The sequence below is a fragment of the Myotis yumanensis genome, unplaced genomic scaffold, assembly GCF_028538775.1.
Source record: "Myotis yumanensis isolate MYYU_CA2020_CCGP unplaced genomic scaffold, mMyoYum1.0.hap1 SCAF_4, whole genome shotgun sequence".
In the NCBI taxonomy this organism is placed as follows: domain Eukaryota; kingdom Metazoa; phylum Chordata; class Mammalia; order Chiroptera; family Vespertilionidae; genus Myotis; species Myotis yumanensis.
In genome coordinates, this window is record NW_027223755.1 from 18,539,074 (window position 1) to 18,563,689 (window position 24,616).

Sequence of the window (24,616 nt, forward strand, 5' to 3'; positions counted from 1 at the left end):
GGCAACAATCAATGTTCTCCTCTCAAATCAATGTTTTTATCTATCTATCTATCTATCTATCAATCATCTCTCCCTTCCTCTCTGTCTAAAATTCAATTTAAAAAAAGAATCATTAAGACTATAATTTGGGTTTATAATACTAGATTTCTAAGAGTCAGAAAACATGCTGATTAATCAACATGCATCGCATGGTCCTGTTGTGAGTTATTTATTCCACCCACTGAAACCTCAGGAAGGATTGACATTTGTGTTGGGCTTTACTATCCTTTTGAGTTATGCCAATCACTCCCTTAAGACCAATTAACTTATGTTCTGTGGCAAAAACTAAATTTTGTCCTGCACTTACAACACTTGGTCCCAGTCTACAAATCAACTTGACCCCACTGACTAATGACTTTCTCAGAGACCCTGCTGATCTAACCAGGGAGTTCTCTTTTTTAACTAACATTTTTAACTAACACCTTTATGACATCAATTATCAGAGACTAATTATTATAGAATCTCACAGAGCAATGTAAGAATTAGAAGTCAGGTTGCATTTGGGGCCAGTGAACTGCATTCTGTTTGTTAGTCATCATGTACAAAGTTAATTCTTAAGGATATCACATGGTTTGTAATGTTGTACTAGAATTCAATTTTATGAATTACTTAAAAAATTCATACAGAAAAAAAGCATGCATACTGGTATATTTTATTTTAAATTTGAGAGCCAATTCATCATAGAGGCTGTTCTTTCTAGGCAAAGTGTTTCTGCATTTTGTGCAGTTATAACATAGCCAGAGAGACCTCATAGAGAAAGCACTTTTGCATACATTTAGATTTCTAGTGGTAGTTACTGCACAAATAAAATACAGTATGGATATTCTGCTGTAATTAATGTGCACCAATGTCAGTGATAACCTAGACCCTTCAATTACACACTTTATCTGGAGAATTGAATTTCCTGAAGATTAAGTTAGGTCATTAAGATGAAGAAAACCCATTTTGTCTTTTAATTCTGCAATTGAGTCAGCACACTTAATGGTATTGCTTTTAATAATATATGAAATTATATTAATACTAGAGGCCTGGTGTAAGAAATTTGTGTGTGTGTGGGGGGGTGAAATCCGTCAGCCCGCCCTACACCCTCTCGAAATCTGGTACCCCTGTGGGATTGGACCTAAACTGGCAGTCAGATATCCTTTTTGCAATCCGGGACTGCTGGCTCCTAACCACTTGCCTACCTGCCTTCCTGATCGGCCCTAACCACTCACCTGCCTGCCTGATCTCCCCTAACCACTCGCCTGCCTGCCTGATCGCCCCTTACCACTCGCCTGCCTGCCTGATTACCCCTAAATGCCTTTGCCTCGGCCCCTACCAACACAGCTTCATCTGGAAGGATGTCCAGAATGATGTCTGAAAGGTCATTTGGCTGTCTGGTCTAATTAGCATGTTATGCTTTTATTATGATAGATATCTATTTCATTTCCCCTTGCACAGAGATTTTTGACATATATATTTACTTTTTATTACCTACTAGAGGCCTGGTGCACAAAAATTTGTGCACCTGGGGGTTCCCTCAGCCCGGCCTGTGCCCTCTCGCAGTCTGGGACCCCTCAGGGGATGACCACCTGCTGGCTTAGGCCTGCTCTCTGGGGGACTGTTCCTAAGATGGCAGTCAGACATCCCTCTGGCAGCCCAGAAGCCCTTGGGGGATGTCCACTTGCCAGCGGGGAGCAGGCCTAAGCTGCAGTCAGACATTCTTAGCGCTGCTGAGAAGGTGGGAGAGGCTCCCACCACCACCGCTGTACTGGCAGATGTCAGCCTTGCTTGTGGCGGAGCAGAGCTCCCCCTGTGGGAGTGCACTGACCACCAGGGGGCATCTCCTGCATTGAGTGTCTGCCCCCTTATGGTCAGTGTGTGTCATAGTGATCAGTCATTCCCAGTCGTTCTGCTGTTAGGGTCAATTTGCATATTACACTTTTATTATATAGGAGTGCCTGGCCAGCCTGGGTGAGGGGCTGCTGGCTGTTTGCAGGCTAGCCAAGCCCCTTCAGGGTGGGGGTCCCCTCTGGGGTGCCTGGCCAGCCTGGGTGAGGGGCTGATGGCTGTTTGCAGGCTGGCCACAGTCCCTTCAGTGTGGGGGGTCCTGCTGGGGTGCTTGGCCAGTCTGGGTGAGGGTCTGAGAGCCGTTTTCAGGCTGGCTAAGCCCCTTAGTGGGGACCCTCACTCCATGATGGTGTGGCCAGCCTGGGTGAGGGGCTGATGGCTGTTTGCAACCCCCAGACACCCAAGCTCCCAGCGAGGTTGGCTGGAAGCAGGTATCTGGGATTTATTTAGCTTCTATAATTGAAACTTTGTTGCAATGAGCGAAAGCCACCCACTGCCGGCTCAGGGCCGGCGGGAAGCTTGGCTTCCTCCATCGTCTGGGCAACCAAGCCTCCTGCTTGCTCCAGCTCCGTGGCTACCAGGCACCATCTTGATGGGTTAATTTGCATATAGTTGATTTGATTGGTTTGTGGGCATGGCTTAGGGCATAGCAAAGATACGGTCAATTAGCATCTTTGTCTATTATTAGTGTAGATTACATACCACATATTGTATGTAATGTTAAAGATACAGATATTTCCCAGGTGATGTGGCTCAGTGGTTGAGCACTGAGCCATGAATTGAGAGGTCACTGATTGATTAAGGCACATGCATAAGTTATGGTCTCAATGTCCAGTAGGGAGCATGCAGGAAGCAGCTGATTAATGATGTTTCTCATGTATGTTTCTATCCCTGTATGCTGCTCCCTTCTTCTCTCTCTAAAATCAATAAAAACTATATTTAAAAATAAAGATATTAAATATATGTCATCTTTGTACTAGGGAGCCCAAAGTCTAATGAAAAACAAATTAGTGATCAAACAGTTATAAGCAACGTATATACTAGTTCTGTCATAAAATATAGATATGGTTTTTGGGTGATGTTTTTAAACTGTGTTTACTTCACTACTATTGTCAATAAAGTATTTGAAAAATTAAAATAATATTAATGGAGGCAGCTCCACATTTAACTAGATAATCTGAAACACATAAAAGTAGTTTTCAATAAGATATATAAATTTTTTAGCTGCCATTACAATAGTAGCTAAATGCTAGTAACTATTTGTATACTTGTGCTAAATAGAAAATAATGGTTTCTATGTTGATAAAATATGCAAAGATGCTAGTACTCTAAATTATCATACTATATATTGTGATTGCAAAAAGCACATGTACGATTTAAATGAGAAAAATTGATACATAAAATATAAACCTTGCTATTGCTTGGTAGAAAAATTATAGATATTTTCTTGGGGATGATTAGTTGGGATAATATTCAATATCTTGGTGTGCATTAACCATTTCCCAATGGTGTTGTGTTAATATAATTGTATAGATCTATGGCATTTTCTTCTAAATATCAATGATTGCCATGTGATCCCTGAGGGTAAAGTGACTCAGCAGACCAGCTTGTACAATATTTCTTTATTTCCTGCCTTCATCTCTGGTGACCAAGTTCATGGTCCAGCTCATTAAAACTGTTAAGGGAATATTGGGTATTCCCTGAACACATACCGCAGTAGCTGAGCACTGAGGATGCTGATGGAATAAAATCAAAGCCATTCACCTGCACCACAGTGTTCATCAAAAGTTGCAGTCTGCATTAATTCTTTAGAGATTCTACAGGCTAGACCAGCAAGTTTCAACCTGCATGCTGCAAGAAATTTAAAAACATGCAATACATGATTATTTAGTCAGGGGTACTGACCTCTTTTCCCTTAGGTTGTCAAATTTAAAAAAATGATAACTGCCAACACAACATAGCTATCCAGTGTGAATGAATCAAAATGATACCTATTTTTTTTGCCAGATTGGAAAAATATGTATAAACATATAATTTTGGTGTGCTTCAGAATTTTGGTAATTAGTTTACGTGTGCCATGAGATGAAAAAGGTTGAAAATCACTGGACTAGACAATTGCTTTTGATATTTTTTTCTCCACTTAAGTTGAATATGTCCCTTTGAAAATTAAATGAGAAAAGTCCCTTCCTGATATTTCATTGCAACTATGGACTACATTTTCGCCATGTTTTCTTTTTGGGAAAATTTTCTTGGATTTACTGTGACTGAACTGTATTAGCAAAAATTTTTTTTTAATTGTAGAAAATTTTACTAACTCTGAAATAATACTTTAAATAAAGTGCAACTTACTTTATTTATGATCTATCATCACCAGGTCAAAACTGATTTGTCTTTGAGTCACACATTTTAGAATGCTAGGCATATTGAAAGATGTAAAAAATATTTACTCAAATTTAAATTGAAAGACAAAACTCCTTCTCCACAGGTGTCTCTGATGCTAACATATGATTGCTTTTGTTTATTCTAAGTTTCAAAAGTAAATTAAAACTATTCTGCTTCTGTTAGAATCTAAATATTTTCTCAATGTAACTAATGCAAATATAACAAACCTATGCAAATATTAAAAGCTCACAGCCTCAGAATTTTGCTGCAAGGTTTACATTGTTCATATACTTGGATTTTCAATTCACATAGTACACCATTAGCAAACACACATACTCAGACACAGACTCATACACACATACTGAATTACAATACACAGGTAATAATAGACAAAGTATTCTATAACTCTGATTGGAAATGTTAAATGATTTGATTGCTGGAAGGGATTTTTCTTAACACTATATGACAAGGAGCACTCACATGAAACAAATCAGTGTTATGACTTCTCTGTACCACATGTAAAACAGAAGAAAATGCATCATGCATTTCTCATGTCATGGAATAACAGAAGAAAAATGGCACTTGTGAAACTGACCTGAATATTTGTTTTCAGAAATATATCCTTGTGCAAGCAGCTGAGCCCTCATAGCAGTTTGTGTATGTGATGTATAAAGCATTGCATAAGCAAGAAAGCATTTCACAAGGTCAGAAATAAAACACATCTGAACCTGCTGTTAACATTCAGCCAAATATGCTGCTGATTTCCTGTAGTCATTTCTTTCTGTCACTACAGATCAAATGCCATGCAACCCATACGGAAAACGATGGCATGAATTCCCTTTCTGCAAGAATATACTTTGCAATATAAAAGGAATGAACTGTACCAATTCAGATGCAGAATCCCACTGCATTGCATCTTCTCAGACAACAGAAATCTTTAACTCTAATAAAAATCATTCATAAGGATTTGTGTCTGTGAAAGTAAATGTACAAGGTTAAAATACTGTATAGTGAAGATTCAGTTGAAATAAAACTCCTTAATAAATACAAGTATTTCCTTCTAAATCCAGAGTAAAAATAATGTGACAAGTGATGCGAAATAATTGGCACTGGGCCATTTCCCCCATCTCCTGACCAGAACTTTTGTTATTTTTATGCTAAGCACAGCATAACCACATCCTAATTTCATGGCACATAAGTTGGTATATCTTGACATCAAAATAATATGGCTGTCAAGAATGAGAGACCTAAACATATAAAATACAAACAAGCAAAGGGTAGTAAGACAGGAAACTTAATTTTGATTCTTTACATTTCTAAACTCAATTTTAATTTTCTAGATGTTAACCATCCTATATAATAAAAGCCAAATATTCTAAGTGTCAAGTTGTCCAGTTGTCTGGTCAACCAATCAAAGTGTAATAAGCTAATGCCACTCAACTGCTTGCTATGATGTGCACTGACCACTGGGGGCAAAAGCTCTGACCAGTAGGTTAGCTTGCTGCTGGTGTCTGGGCCAATTGGGACTGAGAGAGATAAGCCGGACACACCCTGAAGCCCTCCCATAGTCCCTCCCTGGCTGGCCAACCTCCCACATCCCTTCCTGACCCCGATTGTGCACCAGTGGTTTCCCTTGGCCTGGCCTGCACCCTCTTGCAATCTGGGCTGAAGGACCCCTCCCCCACCCCCCCATTCCCCCCGAGCACACATTTCATGCACTGAGCCTCTAGTTTCTATATTCAAGTAGTCCTGTTTTTTCAATTGATACTACTTTCAGGGATGTTGTAAACATTTCATTGTGTATCTGTTCATGATACCTGTATCTTGTCAAACTTTTCCCACATTCTATCTTACTGTGGCATCAGATGCTGTCCTCAAGTAATTGTTCTCCTTACTACTCAGAATTACCCATTTTTTGGCTAATCTGCCCAAAAACTGCATTCCACAATATCTATATAGTAATTAATATTCACAACAGACCTTGTTTTCATTTTACAAGTGATTGTTATGATATGATAATCATTAGATACTTATGAGATGTTAACTCACTCTTCTAATGACATATAGTTAGTAGTAATTTCTTGAGCTATCACCTGAGTTGTCAAAGTCTAGCTAGAAAAGTCCTCTTCTCCACAACTAGAAATGTTGCCACCTCAGGTGTTGGTGTCCACCTGAGCTGTGGCCACTGTGATCTACATAAATGTTCGTGAACACCCATTATGTCTGATAGTGGGACTTAGAAGCTGTGGACTACACTAGGCAACAGTCTGCTAATTTAGTACCAACTTCCAGACCTTCTTACCCCAGGCCGTAATCAGCATCTTTGCCTCTATGCATCTCAATTCCCTCATTTGTGAAATAACCATAAAAATGTCAAATTTGTTAAACCCATAGTGTGTGGAAACATCAAGTGAGACCTAGAAGAAAAGTATTTCTAAAAGTGCATTTTAAAATGCATTCAAATTTAAAATTGTAGTGGCAGTAAAACAAAAGACAACACAGTAAACTAGATACACATTAACCTATAGGTTCAATGAAGACCTATCAATAAGTTGAAACAGCAGAAGAGAAAAAAATGTAATGCATTTAAAAAGGTATAGGCAAAAGGAAGCCTAAAGAAAAAAATTACATGGATAGATTTTTCTATTTTCATATCTTCATCACCCAACCCTGATGCTAATATCCCCACTATGCTCATAAGATTATTGGAATAAATGTATCTTATTCTGGGATTTCAAAGATGATGAAAATTAACATAATTGCATAGAAAGGACTTCAGATGTCCTGCTTGGCGTTTCCCCAAAGGAAAATAACTTCTTCCTTCCCTCTCAATGTTCTCTACACCAGTGGTTCTCAGAGTTACACTGCTACCACCAGAAGCAGAAGCTCCTATGAGCATGTTGGGACTCCACGGGCCCCACCTCAACCTGTTGAATTCAAAGCTCAGGGGAGGAGTCCAAGTTCACTGTGTTAACAAGGTCTCCTATACACACTAACATTTCAGAATCACTGCTCAACACACAGACCTGACATCAAAGAAACCAGGCTTGCTGTGTGGTACAATAAGAAATGCACCCATAGTGCCTATGTTGCTCTGCAGTCAGATACGTGTATGAAGGTCTGAGGTGGGGAAGAGCAGAGATGGCCTTGTTATTCAATGAATATATTAATGTCTGCTCTGGGCTTGCCCCTGAGCTGAGTGCTGAGGTCACAAAAGTGAATAAAGCCTAAGCCCTGCCTTTGCATATCTCAAGTAATTAACTGTAATGATGCAGGTTCTCAAATCAAGACACCTCATCAAACCAAGAGGGAGTCATCATTCCCAGGAAGGTGATATTTGAGCAGCGTCTTGACAAGCAATGCAGCATGTTGTCGTATTTTAGGAGATCACCTAGTGAAGGATGCTTCATTGGAAAGCCAGCCCCAGCAGTGGTAACATGTTCAAAGCCATGGCAGCTGAAGGAAGTTTGCCTCCGTTGGAAAACTGACAGTAGTGGTCCAATAGCCAAAAGCTAAAAAGCAGATGCAAAAATTGCAAGATAGGAACTGGAGATGTGAAATCGGGTCAGGAGAGTGCTAAACTGCATGTCATCCTAAGAAACCAAACTTGATTCTCTGTTGCTTATGAGAGTCACTGAAAAATTTCAAGACAGTGACAATCTGATAAGAGTCTAGTTTTAGGAGGAGAATGTAGGAGAAACTTAAGGCAAGACTAGATGCAAAGAAGATATTGAACTAGACATGATAAATCAAATCGTGGTCCTAAACTCTGAAAGTGGTGATAAGGATGAAGAAGAAAGTATGATTTCTAGAGGTATTTATTTGTGCCATGAATAAAATTGGTAATGTCAGAAAATAGAGTATTGGTTTTTGCCAAATCCAATTAGTTCCTAACATCCGACTCGTCCTAGATTTATGTCATGGGCTAACATTCAATAAGACTCCTCTTTACAAAAATGAGTTATTTAAGTGAGTGAATTTATTTCAAAACATGTCTTTATCTCCATCTTAGGCAGAGAGCTACTGAAAAAATGTATGCTTCCATGGAATCTGTAGAACGAGTAAAATGTGAAAACCCTGCAAGGTTAATGTGAGCATACATCTTTCATTTTAACAAAGAAAACTGAAGGAGTTACACTAGAAAAAAACATTTTTAGGAGTGTAACAAAAAGAGGTGGGAAACACAGAAATGGGTTATTAGAGAAGTTGATGTAGTTCTGACAGTCTGATGGTGGACTTTCTGCTATATGGTGTCTCCTTCCATGAACATCTATTGAGGAAGCACAATACTTCTTTACAAGGTAAGGGCAGAGTCTTCGGACAGACAGGTTTCCAATTTGGGTTGAACACAATAGGGAACGCTATAATTTCCCACTGGTATGCCTGCAAATATATTAGAACTTTAACATATTCATTTCAATTCACCCTTTAAAATTTTCCATTTCAGCCTATGCTATTAATTTGAATAATGTATTAGTATAGCAGTATATATGCATAATTTATCATTACAAATTATACGTATTTGGGGGAAGATGTTCAGTCTCTTGCTGATTAAAGGAGTCTGAATGCAATCAAGAAGTTTTGGAGACCACTATTCGGAGCCTTGTTTTCTGAAAGTCTATCACCAGTGGTCAGCAAACTCATTAGTCAACAGAGCCAAATATCAACAGTACAATGAATGAAATTTCTTTTGAGAGCCATATTTTTTAAACTTAAACTATATAGGTAGGTACATTGTTATTAACTTAATTAGGGTACTCCTAAGGCTTAGGAAGAGCCACACTTAAGGGGCCAAAGAGCCGCATGTGGCTCGCGAGCCGCAGTTTGCTGACCACGGATCTAGACAAATGCTAATTCTGGCTGCAGTTTTCCATGGTCCATGGGGGAACAAAAATAAAGAAAAAAGGCAGAACATGCTTCAATTTAAAGAACTCTTTTTAATTTGCATTTGTTACTTTATGACTCCTGGGATTTAAAATGTTCAGACTTATGAGATCATTGTCATATTTTATTGCAAATTATTTTATTTGCATACTTATAATCCTTCCTCTAGTGAAATAATTGTTTGTATCCCTATTCTGATGAGTAGAAGTGGTAGCATTATAATGGCTAAAACTGTTCCTTAGAAATTATTTGACCTGCAAAATTTCAAAGGCCAGGAACCTTTGGCACACAGACAATTTTACTAGTTCTATTATTCTACTCTACCTTCCTTCCATGTACCCTTGGCTTTTGATACTGTGCTGATATGATTTGTCTCATCTAATTGCTATATATGTTAGAGACAATGCACTTTAGCCCAATACTAAATTAGTTTCTGACTAGAATGATTTGAAATGTCAGGGCGCAGCATCTTTCTAGTAAATCAAATACGATGTCTGTATTGAGAGAAATTCCAACTGGGGAGACAGTTAAACCATGGGTCCCTCACATTTTCTAGTTGGACAGATTTTGTAGAACACGCCTAAAAGGACTGAGGGGAACCACAGAGGTGTGTGTTTAATAGGAGGTGGAAGACTGTCTTAAACCTCTTCTGATTAATGTGCTTATTTCCCCCTGAATATAGAGCATAAAGTTCAAGGTTTTATATGCTACTGTTTACATTTCAAAGTACCTACCAAGATTTGGTCTACTCAAATTGGTTGAAAAACTCCCAAAATGAGAATTGTTGGAGGATCATCATCATTCACATCAGACTCTTTTACGTATGATGGCTCTTTCTGAACAACAGTGTAACGTTTCCATGCATTGGGAGAGAAGTGGCAGTGTATCTCTGCCATCTCTCTTTGCTCTTCAAAGAAAAACATGGATGTGCATTGGTATTCTAAGGTCTAAGTATGCCAGGTGTCTAGAGAATCCTGGAATTGTGAACTTGCTACCTTTACAATGTGCTGGTCTAGGAGAGGCTATGTAAGCACTAAGTGAACAGTATAAGAACAAATATTTCTTATGACACAGTCAAGTCCAAGTTTCCCTGCTTATTTGAGGCAATATAAAGCTTCAGGGCATCACACAGGGCTTCAGGCACTAAACATGTACAGGACTTGTTACAGAAGTAGGAGCCACCTGGCTCTGACCCATGCTTCTTCTGACTTCTATCTGAGAATTGGGGATAAAGTGTGCGCCGGCACACAACAGTGACACAGTTTTAATAAAGTGAGGTCAACTGTGTTCGCCACTGTCCAAGCCCAGCCCAGGCAGAGGAGACAGGGATTTAAAAGAACATGCACTCACAACTGCATTTTGGTCATGGACTCTGAGTTTGTGATGTTTCCATGTCTAAAATATACTTATTACAGCTCTTTAAAAAGACAATTATTAAATTGAATTACAAATGTAATTTATAGTTGAACATGCTGAATTATTTAGTTTCTATGTGATTGCTAAATTTTAAAATTTACAAATCATGTGCCTAATACGCCCCAACCCATCCAGTTGGAGCTTCCTCTTCCCAACATGTTAAGTTTTTTACATTAGCTGATTGACCTTCTCTATAAGCAAGTCCTGAAATTGCTATCTTTATAGTGTGCTGGTCTAGGAGAGGCTATGAAAGCACTATTTTATTGCAATGTTTGTTTGTTTTTTACTTTCATACTTACAATCCCTCCTCTAGTGAAATAATTGTTTGTATCCTTATTCTGATGAGTAGAAGTGGTAGTATTATAATGGCTAAGACTGTTCCTTAGAAATTCATTGACCTGCAAAATTTCAAAGGCCAGGAACCTTTGGCATACAGACAATTTTGCTAGTTCTATTATTCTACTTTACCTTCCTTCCATGTACCCTCCCTCCATCCCTCTGAGAATCACTTAGCTTTTTTAAAAGACCATATAAAATAATAGCAATATATAACAGCAAAATTCATAAAATATGTTTTTTTAAAAGTTGTAGAAATTTAATCTCCAAGAGATACATTCTTCATAAATCTAAATAGAAGTATAGAACATAAGATTAATGATATGCACATATGTCAAATTTATTAATTTAAGAAACATTCCTTTATTGTTGGTCTGTAAATTTGCTTGACATGGGGGATAAAAGAATGAGAAAAAAATAAAGTGGTTACCCTCATTGAGATTACATTCTAACTGTAGCAAATGAATGACTCAAGTCATCCTCCCACTATGTATCTACCAATTTTTATTGTTATGAGGAAAATACAAGATGTGTTGAAAACATGTAAGAGGGAGTCTAATTCTAGTGTTTTGGATTTAAAAAATTCCCTAAAAATTACAATAATCATACAATATATGAATTCTAAAAATAGGAGGTGTGTGGCATCTTACAAAAATCAAAAAGAAGTAAGCCAGTGTGGTTGAAGGGTAAGTTAAAGGAGAGTACGAAATGATGTGAAGTCTTTTATCCAAAGAGCAATGGAAAATCCATAGCAGAGATTTGGGTAGGAGAGTGGTATCAAGAGATTTCTGTTTAAAATATTTTGGGATTTAGTATTGAGAATAGTTTTGAGGAGACAGAGAAAGGGTGGGGAGATATCTCTTAGTATCCTATTGAGTAGTTTATGAAATATACTAGAGGCCTGGTGCATGTATTTGTGCACCAGTGGGGTCTCTCAGCCTGGCCTGCACCCTCTCGCAATCTGGGACCCCTCAGGGGAGGTCAGACTGCCTGTTTCGGCCCGATCCTCGCAGGCAGGACTGGCCTGTGGGGGTCGGGCCGAAAATGCAGTCTAACGTCCCCCGAGGAATGTAGTAGTATGTGAAGAGGCGACCAGGGAGGAGCCTGAGCCAGGGACTGGCACCACGCTGCTCATGCTCTTCCTGGCCCCACTGTGCCTGCTGCCTCTGCTGCTGCTGAAGCAGTAGAAGCTTGTGCCACCACTGTGCTCACCAGCCATGAGCCCGGCATCTGGCACCTGTTGGTCAGCTGGGCTGTACTCCTGCTGTGGGAGGGCACTGACCACCAGGGGACAGCTCCTGCATTGAGTGTCTGCCCCCTGGTGGTCAGTGCACATCATAGTGACTGGTCAAACAGTCGAACAGCGGTCGAACTGTCGAACAGTCAAACATTGGACCAATCACTTAGGGTTTTATCTATATAGATAATAGCCTGTCTGGCCTCACATACTTTCTCAATGAGAGACATCCAGCATGGAAAATATTTTTTATATTTTATATATTTTATATATATATTTTATTTATATATTTTATATATATTTTTCTCTCAAAGAAAACAAGACCCTAAACAGTCATACAAATTATAGAACAGCACTAGGTGGGACATTACATAATTCCCAGATATTTAAGGTAAAAAGCAGTAGTTCCTTAAGAGATTAAGGCAAAATATTTGCATTCTATTTCATTTACACACACTGCCTACCAATTGAAGAGTAAAAATTGAGAAATGGAAGCCAAAAAGAAACTAAACATTTCCTTTCCCTTGATGTTTATTTTTACAATAGCAACAGATATCTCAAGCTATAATGAAGCAATAGGATAGAATGTGATCATTATTCAAAACCTTCCCTAATATTCACTAAATACCCCTCACAATGTTAATCTTCCCTAATGTGGTCAAACATTATCTGATCATCATTTTTCACAATGATCAGTTTTAATTTTACGTTAACCTTAAATATGCATATTTTTCACAGATATAAAGATCAATAGAAAGTCAGGTTTATTTAATTTGGAGGTGAAAACAGTTTTTATTGCCTTTTGTTAAATTGGGGGTTCTTTTTAGATGAAAACTGCATATTAAGATAAAAAGACTTGTTTTTCCTTTAAAACCAGTATACATTACACATGCCTAGAGTTGTTTATATTTAGATCTTTGAAGACTGCTGCTTTTGTTGACTGATTTTCAAACTATATTTCACAGCAAGTTGTTTACAGAGTTTAAATCTGTTAAATTTGAAAGATTGAAAAGTCAAAATGAGAGTTTCTGTTCTATTTCTAAAATATGCTTATGCATAAAAATGAAAACAGGGAGGGAAAATAGTTGCACTTACCGAATAAGCTTTTAAAATACTAAGAATAAAATATGATAAAAGAAAACAAATAACCATTAGAAAGTGGCAAAACCCTAGCCAGTTTGGCTCAGTGGATAGAGTGTAGACCTGAAGACTGAAGGGCCCCGGGTTCGATTCTGGTCAAGGGCACAAACCTAGGTTGCAGGCTTATTCCCTGGTCAGAGCATGTGTGGGAGGTAACCAATCAAAGTGTCTCTCTCACATTGATGTCTCTCTTTGTCTCTCCCCATCACTTCCACTCTCTCTAAAAATGAGTGGGAAAAGATCCTTGGGTGAGGATTTAAAAAAAAAGAAGAGGAAAGCAACAAAGTAGTTGCCAAGAAAGTTGTATTGTTTCTAAATCAAAACTAAGAATTTAGTGCACTAAATCACTTTGCCTTGAATAGTTAGCACTGTTGTACTTCATGCATAGGAAACCACAGTCAATGGTACTCAGATATAGACAATTATCTATAGACAATTATTATAGACATACATTTCTCTCTATGATCTAACATTTGGTTGTATATAATATTCTGGGATCACAGTGGTCACAGGTAACCCTTCAATTCTATGAGGTTATTATGAATTCATACATAGGAACAATAAAGTTGGGGTGATATTTTAATTTGCTGACATTGGAGAGAGAGCGCTAATCTAAAATGCTTAGTTAAATGAAAGGGAATGCTATGCATTCATAATAAAATTAAACATACCTGTACAAGCACACACAGTAACTGCTCAGGAATAGGTTTGGAGTGTGCTGGGGAAAGAGGAGGAAGATCCGATTGGAAAACGGCTCAGCACAGTACCTTTCTCATTGCAACCAGGACGGCCCCGGCCATGGCCTGAATGGCCGGCTGTTTCATGAGTTCGCTTGGGACCCACATGCTCCTGGCAGCGGCAGTTCTCCCAAAACTTCACTGAATCCAAATAGTCAACAGCTATCAACGTCAAAGAACAGATAAATCCTCTGCAACTAGAGGCCCTGGACTTTACAACGCGACTGAAGGAAACACCATTTAAGGAGGAGCTAGAAAAACTGGAAGTGTGCGACCAGAGGATTGTGGGATTGTGGAGGCCACCTGGGAGCCTAGAGGATTGTGGGATTGTGGAGGCCCCCGGGCCCCTACTGCTAGACCGTGAGCCTGTTATTGCGCATGTACATAGTCAGCCCTATAGTCCTCAGTCTCGCAGTATTTAGATGTGACTGCTGGCGGGAAATTATTTCTACTGAGGTTTGCTGTTCCCTTGCGGTGAGGAAGATCAGAATTAAAGGCTTCGCTTGTTACCTTGGTTTGAAGCAGAGAACAAGAGCCGAGAGTACGACCAGCTCCACGAGGAGCACACACGCACCTCCCAGGAGCTGCAGGTGCAGCCACCGCAAGCCAAGCCTGCAATGAAACCATCACGATCTTGGAAGAGCAGGGCCTGACTCAAGAGAAGTGCAGCAAGGGGTATCTGGAGCGCTTCGGGCAAGCGGGCAGTGAAAACGAGATGCAGAGGATCCTACTGAACTCAGAACGGCTCAAGCCCCGCATCCCCGAGATCCCCCGAGAGCCGCAGGAAGCTGGAACAGGAGCTGCGGACACAGGTCTTGGACAACCGGGAGATCGATAAGCCCATGAACAGCCTGAAGCCAGACCTCATGCAGCTGCGCAAGATCGGAGACCAGTACCTGGTATGGCTCCCCCAGAAAGGCGCCCGGCAGAAGAAAATAAATGAGTGGTTGGGAATCAAAAATGAAACAAATGAGATGAAGACTAGTATGCACTGATGGAGGATGGGGATGACCTCCCCCGCCTGAGGAAGAACCTGGTATATGGGCAAGATCAACCGCACGCAGGCTGAAGAAATGCTGAACAGCAAGAGGGAGGGTACCTTCCTCATCCATGAGAGCAGCCAGCGGGGCTGCTATGCCTGCTCTGTGGTGGTGGACGGTGATACCAAGCACCATGTCATCTACCGCACGGCCACTGGCTTGGGTTCTGCGGAGCCCTACAACCTGTATGAGTCTCTGAAGGAGCTGGTGCTGCATGACCAGCACACCTCCCTCATGCAACACAACATGCACTTACCTTCACACTGGCATATCCTGTGCGAGACCTGGGGCCCCCCACCCCCACTGACTCATACAGAGCAGGACTCCATCTTTCTGTCTGTCTGTTTCTCTTCTTTGTGAATTTTTCTCTGTCTCAATCTCTCTCTTGCTTTCTCTGAGTCTCTTCCTGTCACTCTTTCTATCCCCATTTCTGTCTTCTCTGTCTCCCTTAGTCTCTGTACCTCTAAGTCTCTGTTAGAGGAGCGTACCTCCTCCACCCCGTGCCCCCTTTCCCCATGGGCACTGCCCTCCCCTGGCTCTGGCTGCCCCCACCAGTTCCTACATTTCCCCCAAGCTCCCCCTGCCTGTCCCTGCCATGTTGACAAAGGCCCCTGGGGTGCTCAGCCCCAGCCTGGTGCCCTGATTTTTAAGCCATAGACCTGGAGTCAGGGCAGGAAGAAGGCAGGAAGGAACTTGCTGGGCCACTTCCAAGAACCTCAGCTGTGACATTTGGGGCCGGGCGGGTCCCGACACCCCACAGACCCAACTTTCCCACCAAACCCTGAAGTAAAACCCACACCGGTTACCCCCACATGGAGCTGCTGCCCAGAAGCCCTCCTCCCCCAAAAGCTAAATTATTAAAAATAACCTCAGGAGCTGGGCCCTCTCTGACCCCAGGCTTCCCAGGAACCGAGGCTGCTGCAGGGACTGCTGGGCCAGCTGAGATGCACTGCTGGCCACAGTGCACCCGCTCGATGCAGTTTCAAGGCTTCTTTTTGGTCATGTTGGGTTCTGATTTTGTTCCCTTGACTGTAAACCCATTTTCTCCTCTTTTGGGACAAGAACCCCGGTTTTCTATGCTGCCATGGACCCCCCTCCTGCCTGCCCAGCTAGGCTGGTAGGTGGGTTTTGTATGGTATGTTGATACTGATGTGGATATAAAACATTGAACTCCAAAAAAAAAAAAAAAAGGAAAATGGGAGAGTGATGAATAAGAAACTTTGGAGACAGTGAAGGGCAGTTTGTCCAGACTGTGAGAGCTAAGAATTAGAGTTTATTTGGTATAAAAATCCTGCTAATAGCACCTGATGCCTGAAATCTGAGCACTCTACTTTTAGGTTTTCCAGTTCATGTTTTTGGAGACTGCTTATTAAACATTTCTGGTTGGGAAGTGTTTGTATAGAAGCCCATAAGTATTAAGTATTTGCTGTGTTTACCATGCTTAGCTCTCTGTAAGGAATATGGAATAATGTTAAGCACCTCATGTTCTCAAGAAGCTTGACTTTTAAAATAAAAAATAAAGAAGAAATACAAATATGTTTAAAAAGAAGAAGCTTGAGTTTTAGGGGTGAAATCAGGCAGCCAGGCAAGTGGTTAGGGGCGATCAGGCAGGCAAAGCGGTTAGGGGCAGATCGGGCCTAAACCAGCAGTCAGACATCCCCCGAAAGGTCCTGGATTGTGAGAGGGTGTAGGCTGGGCCGAGGGACCCCCCTCCATGCATGAATTTTATGCACTGTGCCTCTGGTATATGTATATATAAAAGTCAGAGGAATACAAATGTGAATTGTGATTGATTACTCTGTAAATTGAGGAAGATATCTAATATTTCAATGATTGAATAAGGAAATGCATATAAATTTTTAAGTACATTACAAATAATGGGTGTTCTGCAAAGTTTAACTCAATTTTCTCTTTTATTTTTTTGTTAATTGTGTTTAGGTTTCTAAAAATAGACCTAGTCAAAAAACAAACAAACAAACAAATGAACAAGCTCAACCTTTTCTTACCATAACCTCCATTGAATAACATAAAATTTCTCTGTGGCTTTTCATCTTTAAACTCCTCAAGCACATAGACCATACTTGCTAATTCCATGCCTCATTTACCAGTATTACTAGTTTGTAATCCAGCCTTTACTCCTCAGTTTTATTTTTTTTTAAATGCCTAGCAACCAACAGTAGGATATAAATAATTGATTCAAGAGAAAAACACAATTCTGAAGCAGGAATGCCCAGTTAAAATCCTATTCTGCAATTTACTGGTCATGGTACCCTGAGCTTTTTTTCCCGCTCTTTATTCATTGTACCTTATCTGTCATAAAGAGTTTTAAAATGAGATGAGTTCATACAGTCTGGGACAAAGTAATTGTTGATTGCATGTTAGTTATTATTATAACCTTGTTGAGTCCAATGTCATTTTCTCCTTTGTCCTATTTCATTTTCAGTATTTGACATTTTGACACCTGCTTCTTCTTGAAAATCTTATTTTAATTACAATACATTGAATGCATTGTCCATTTATTCTGTCTACTCTTTCTTCTCTTTTGTCTATTGGCATTCCTCTACCTCATCCCCTCAGTATTGGTCATGGACAATCTGTCCTTAACTTTTCTGCTGGTCTCTCTGGGTGCTCATGACTTTAGAAAATTACCATTTTGTAACTAAAATCTATAAAATATATTCAATGACAACCGCATATGCACTTCAGTCCCTTTATAACTCCCTGATTTACATATGAATAAAAACATTAGATCATCCTTTGCAAACACTTTAGGACAGTTGCTAAATTCATTAGACATCAAAGTCAATATTTTATATATTCCTGCACCCTGGAAATTATAAAATACTTCCATCTGTCCTATTTCTTCCAAAGAGTCTTCTCTATTACATTGTAGAAACCTAGAAAATATTTTCAGCTCTTTGTTTACTGAGCACATGGTAAAACTATACTTCCCCACTCCCTTGTGTATGGGTACAACCATGCAAATAGTTATGTCCCTTGAGTTTTGAGTAGATGTGACATGTTATACTTAATTGTCAGTTTTCTCCTTCCCTCTGTTACTGCAACTGTCAACATACAAGGTGATGGCTATGTCATTAGCTTGGGTAACAACAGAACACAGGGATTAAATTATCAGTTAATTCAATGGACATTCGATAGGCAACATGCATATAAACATTTATTATAATAAACCATTGACATTTTGAGGTTGTTTGATTCTGTGGCATAACCTAGCTTACTCTGACCCTATGTTGACTTTCATTCTACTCTGATTGTTAGCTTCTAGAATTAAGCTGGCAAGATGCCACATTATTTCTTATCTTTATTTTTTAAGTGAAAAGTAAAAGCTGACAGAGAATAGAGACAAAATGCACATGAATTAGCATTTGACTCTGAATTTTTACTAATTATTAGGTTCTTGGTATTTTGATGAAGAAATGATAACTTGCTCACTTGTTCATTCAAGCAGCAGCCAATCAGCACTTGATAATTTATATGCTCTAATCTTACTCTCCCTAATGCTATCACACTTTCATACCACTTATTAGCCCTTCTTCAGAAAATTTTCAGGTCTCTCTAAAGTCTGCCATGTCAAGGTCAAAGTCCTTTCTCTATGGATGTTAATCCTTTAATGATCCAATGGAAATTCATATCATTTGACTCCCCAACTCATAATTTCTATTACAGTGGGAAAGATGGCTTAGATGACCCTGAGAAACCACATTTTCATCTTAAAAAATGTCTCATGCTGTTTCCCAAATCTGAGAGTTATTCACATTTTTCTGTATTTCTAAATTTGAACTCTTTTATTTTTTATAAATTCGTTATTTCTTCAATGGAAAGCTGTGATTTCACCAATTACAGCAAGGGTAATTACAATCTCCAGTGCCAGAGCAATGTCTTATACACAGCAGACACTTAAAACACTGTTGAAGAAAGAAATGAATCTTTCCCATGCTTTAGGAGATAATGCATTATTATATTGACATTCTTGTTCAATAATTTTGTTTTGATTAAACAATGTCCTGTTTAACTTCAACAGCATGATCAAGTTTTCAATTTAAACACTTAGAGTGTAAGTTATATAATTAATACAGTTATCAGATACCTAAGAGCTTTAATTGGGTATGAAAAAGGTTGTCTATTAAATTTATTAATTCATTTAACCCAGACATGTTGCCTTACTGAACAAAAGAGCTTTCTTCTTCCACAAGATAGTTCTCACTTGGCCATCTCCCTTTTAACTAGTCCCCTCCCTTTTACTCTAACACTAATGCCAGGAGTGTGATAGAAACCTATTAATCTGTCATTTTATTAGTCTAAAGGAAGTTTGACATTTACATGTTTTCTGAAATTAATAAATATTAGTTTATACATGTTTTTCTTCAATCAGCACATATCTATCTGGTGGTACTGAATTGTATGAAAATTATATTGGTGCTAAAATTATTTATTAGATAAAACAGAGCTTGCTTAATGTTTTCAGAAAAATGGTGTGAAACTGCCCAAAAGAATATTCTAAAAAAAGTTTTTAGCAGGATGTTTTTATCTGAGTGCCTCATCCTAAGAGATGAAGGGAGGAATAGTACAAAAGTTTAGAATATGCTTTATTCTGTTTTTCTGTTTTGTGTGTAATACATATGTATGCATATATATATGAATATATGTGTAACACATAGATATATACGTATACATTAAACACATAGATATATAAACACATATAGATATATAGATATAACATCTATATATTCATATACCTACAAGAGGCCTGATGCACGAAGATTCATGCAAGAATAGGCCTTCCTTCCCCTGGCTGCCAGGCACCGGCTTCCTTCCAGTACCCAGGACCCAGGTCTTCAATCTGGCCACTGCCTTCCACCTTCCACCTGGCTGGAGCTGCTTTCTGCCTTTGCTCCGGCCCTGTCACCCTCCTGTAGCTCCCTCCACCCCTCATAGCAAGCGTCCTGCCCCAGCCCACCCCAGCTGCTCCGCACCCGCACGCACGCTGCCCAGAAGCCTGGAGCGGCCGGGGCAGAGTGGAACACCTGTGTTGTTGCCATAGCGACAACACAAGCATCCCAGCCCATCTGCCACCATCTTTGTCACATCAATTTGCATATTCCCTCCTTATTGGCTGTGGGCGATGCCATCTTCATTGTGAAATGACTGTCAATTTGCATATTCTGACTTTATTAGATAGAATATGTGTGTATATGAATATTTGTGTAATATACACATATATTATACACACATATATGTGTGTATAGATATATGCACATATATAACTATATGTATGTACATACAGCTATATGCAGATATAGACAGAAATATGTACAATTATCTTTCAAATTTCTTTAGATAATAGTAAGTATTCCAAGAAGGCTACCCCTGTATACTGCCAAAATATGAGTTATGCATCACCCATTTTTTTGTCATTAAGATAATAATTGTTTACTTGGTGTAATGGCTACATTTGACAATATGATGAAATATGTGAATTCTCTTCAAAACCTATGTATAAACTTTCACAAATCATGAAATTTCTGGATACTCTAACTCAACCATCAGTGTAATATATAGAACCCCTTTTAGTTACTGATCTAAAATGTATTTATTTAGCAATTATTTCATTTTTAGAATTTGGAATTCCACAATTCCATGTTAGATCTGCTACTAAGAATGTATATGGTCTTAGGTTCTTATGTCTTAGTGTTTTTTATCTAAAAATGCAATGATCACAATACACTACATAAACTTCAGTACAAAGTTCCTATTATAGCTATGGGTTAGCTACTATTTTTAGTAAAAGTGAATTAAAGCACTGCCAACTTTGGGATATCGATATGTGTCTATCTATGTTATTGATAAATGTTCTGTGGTTTTGTGTTTCATCAGAACTACCAACATTAATCCCATTTTTTCAAAATGTATTTGTATTGATTTCAGAGAGGAAAGGAGTGGGGGAGAGAGAAATAGAAACATCAATGATGAGAGAGATTCATTGATTGGCTGCCTCCTTCACGCCCCCTACTGGGGATTGAGCCTGCAACCTGGGCATGTGTCCTAGACCAGAATCCAAACCTGGACCCTTCAGTCAGATGCTCTATCCACTGAGACAAACCCACTAGGGCGCCCCCCCGCCCCCCAGCACTCATTTCCACAGAGATTAAGCTTTTAGGATAGATGGGAATATTAAGAAATACATGCTAATTATCTTTAACATTATATCTGAATATATTAAGTTGAATTCTATAAACTAATACACACATGCACACAGCAGTTAGAAACTATTTAATAATTTCTAAATGAAGTTATAGAAAAACATTGAGAAACTTATTTTTAAAATAACAGTATCACACAATGATGTTTTTCATGAGCTATGTTTATTCTCTTCAAAAACTAACATTAATCATAGAACGTTTTCTATAAGAATAAAAGCATAATATGCTAATTAGACTGGGTAGCCGGACGACCTTCCGGTCAAACCTGGGGCTGCGAGAGAAGCCCACATCCTGGGTGCCTGCTGGCAGCATAAGGGAAGCCTGGGTCTTGAGTGCCAGAGAGAAGCATCAGGCCTCTAGTTTGCCCATAAAGTAGCCAGTTTGTTAATGAAATCATATTTTAAAAATGTGACAGTAACCATATTATTATGCATATTCATAATTATTTTAATACTATATAAAAAACAAAATTAAAAACTAAAATTTGTTTCAGCTTCTGTTTTAGCCTTACTTACATATTCCCCCTCCAACTCTATTAAATACACTATAAAGTGACTAAAAATGTTAGAAATGATGAAATTAAGAAATAGCTGAAATAGTAATTTTACTTCTCTTATTACATTATAGCTAAGTAATGATGACATTGTGGTTATCTATCTATCCTATATAATAAAAGGCTAATATGCAAATTGACCAAAAGGCGGAATGACCAGTTGCTATGATGCACACTGACCACCAGAGGGCAGACTCCCAACACAGGAGCTGCACCCTGGTGGTCAGTGTGCTCCCACAGTTGGAGCGCCGCTCAGCTGACCAATGGGTAAGATGCATGGGTCACGACTGGCAAGTGCTGCTGTGGTGGCAGGAGCCTCTCCTGATCGGAGCTGACTGGGTGTGAGCCCGAGGCAGGCACAGCAGCACCAGGATGAGTGGGAGCAGCAAGCAGGAGCTGCAGGGGGCGTTGAACTGCAGGTTTCAGCCAGATCCCCGCAGGCCATGCCAAGGAACTCTACCTGTGCATGAATCCATGCACCGGACCTCTAGTAATTAAATAAATATTGTAATATCATAGTATTAAAATTATTCCAATGCTAGCTACTGTTATCTCCTTAAAAATAAAAACAACTTTATTTTGTACAACACACATAATTACTTCAATTTAATGAAATAACATGGTGGTAATATGAGGCAGTTCTTTCTGCAAATAGAAGATGTCAAGTTTATTAAATTTGAATTAACTTGAAAATTCTTTGGCTTTGTAATCAGAAAGGCATTAATTGAACCCTATATATAAATTTGGAAATTTACATCTATTTTGAGTTTGTAAAGGAAATAAGAGAAATGAGATGGTAGAAGAGAAATATGATAACAAATAGAGGTAGGAAGAAAGAAGAAAAAAAGGAGAGAGAAGCATGGCTAGCATTTTATTTGTATTTTTTTTTTTTTTTTTTTTAGCATTTTAGTTTGTGTACTTGTGTTTTGCCTTAAAGAGAACATTTAAAGTGTATGCTATTCTATATTTCCATTTCTGGATATTTATGTATTGATTACTAATCTCAGTAACAATTTTGAGGAACTCTTTTCTTTGTGAATGGTAGAAAGTTATAAAGACATAAATATCTTATAGGAAACATCAGAATACAGCCTCATGTTTAATAAAAAGAAAATCAAAACAATGTCTAGACATCAAAATTAACTTTCTATTAATAGTAGAAAATAATAAATTATTAGCCTGCTATTTTTGTCTGAGATATGCTATCATAAATAAATTAAATTGTTTTGTTTAGAAAATGTTATCCTCTTTTTTCAGAGAGACATGTAATCACCAATAAATTTCTGTGCACAGCTTTAAATTTCAGCAAATGTTAGAGCAGAATAAATTCTAAATGAAGCATAAGTCATTGCTCACAGTTGTGTAAATAAGCATTTATTTAAATGTAGTTTCATATCCTTTGTCTTGGAGGCAGAATTCAGATTATTCCAAAATAAGGACACCTCTATTTAAAATTTTATATTAGAGTATAATACTTTTTGTTTGTTGCTCTGTCTTTAAAAGACATGTTATTTCTATGTTTTGACTTTTAAAAAAGAAGAATTTGACATAATACATTTACTAATTACATCTCAAGTATTATACTTTACAATGACAAATATCTATCGGGGCAAAATGACCTTCATTGTTTTATATAAACAACTTCCCAATTGAAATAGCATGGGCTTCAAGTAACAAGGCTCATTGAACTTAAAAAAATAAGTGGAATCTATGCTTATGTGAATACTAGAGGCCTGGTGCATGAATTCGTGCATAGGTGGGGTCCCTAGGCCTAGCTGGCAATCAGGGCTGAATAGGGACGGGCCAATCGGGGCCTGCCGGCCCGGGGGTAGGAACAGAGGGAGGGACTGCAGGCTGATCAGGGCCTGCTGGCCAGGGGGGAGGGAAGAGCACAGCAGGTTGGCCGCCGACCCCAAGGAGGGAGCCGGCCCTTGGCCCCCCTGGGAAAGGGGTTGTGTCTGCCACCACCCATCTCTGATTCCCCCTCCCAGGCCAGGGCCTGAAGGCCCCAGTGGAGTTGGGAGAGAAGGCGATGGTTGCTGGACTGGGTGCGGAAGGGTCAGATACTGGACGCTGACACCACCGGCCGGCCATGGGAGGTTGGCTGTTGGAGCACACTGACCACTAGGGGGCAACTCTTCATTGAGTGTCAACCCCCTGGTGGTCAGTGCACATCATAGCGACTGGTCAACTGGTCATTCTGGTTTTTTGGTCGTTATGGTCACTTCAGCTTTTATCTAAATAGACGAGAGACCCAGTGCACACAATTTGTGCACGGGGGTGTGTGTCCCTTAGCCCAGCCTGCACCCTTTCCAATCTGGGACATCCCTCTAACAATCCAGGACTGCTGGCTCCCAAACGCTTGTCTGCCTGCCTGCCTGATTGCCCCTAACAGCTTCTGCCTGCCAGCCTGATCACCCCCTAACCACTCCCCTGCCAGCCTGATTGACACCTAACTGCTCCCCTGCTGACTCTATTACCCCTAACTGTCCTCCCGTGCTGGCCTGGCCACCCCTAACTTCCCTCCCTTGCCATCCCAGTCACCCCCAACTGCCCTCCCCTGCCGGCCATCATGTGGCAGCCATCTTGTGTCCACATGGGGCCAGCCATCTTATGTGTTGGAGTGATGGTCAATTTGCATATTACTCTTTTATTAGATAGGATATCAAAAAGATAATCTTGGATGGTGACAACAACATACTTTAATTACAATAAACTATTAGGTGGACCATGTGCCCATTCTGAATTTTCTAGTTCAGAAGTATTTTGTTATTTACATAAGTCAGCATATTCTTATAAGG

General features: G+C 39.4%; 1 protein-coding gene and 1 pseudogene across 5 annotated transcripts in view; one reads left to right on the plus strand and one right to left on the minus strand.

Annotated features, from left to right (window-relative positions):
• Positions 1-24,616, minus strand: part of CDH18 (cadherin 18) — a 687,616-nt gene that overhangs the window by 536,333 nt on the left and 126,667 nt on the right. The gene's annotated exons all lie outside the window — the stretch shown is intronic.
• On the plus strand, positions 7,993-17,066 carry LOC139008426 (phosphatidylinositol 3-kinase regulatory subunit beta-like; annotated as a pseudogene).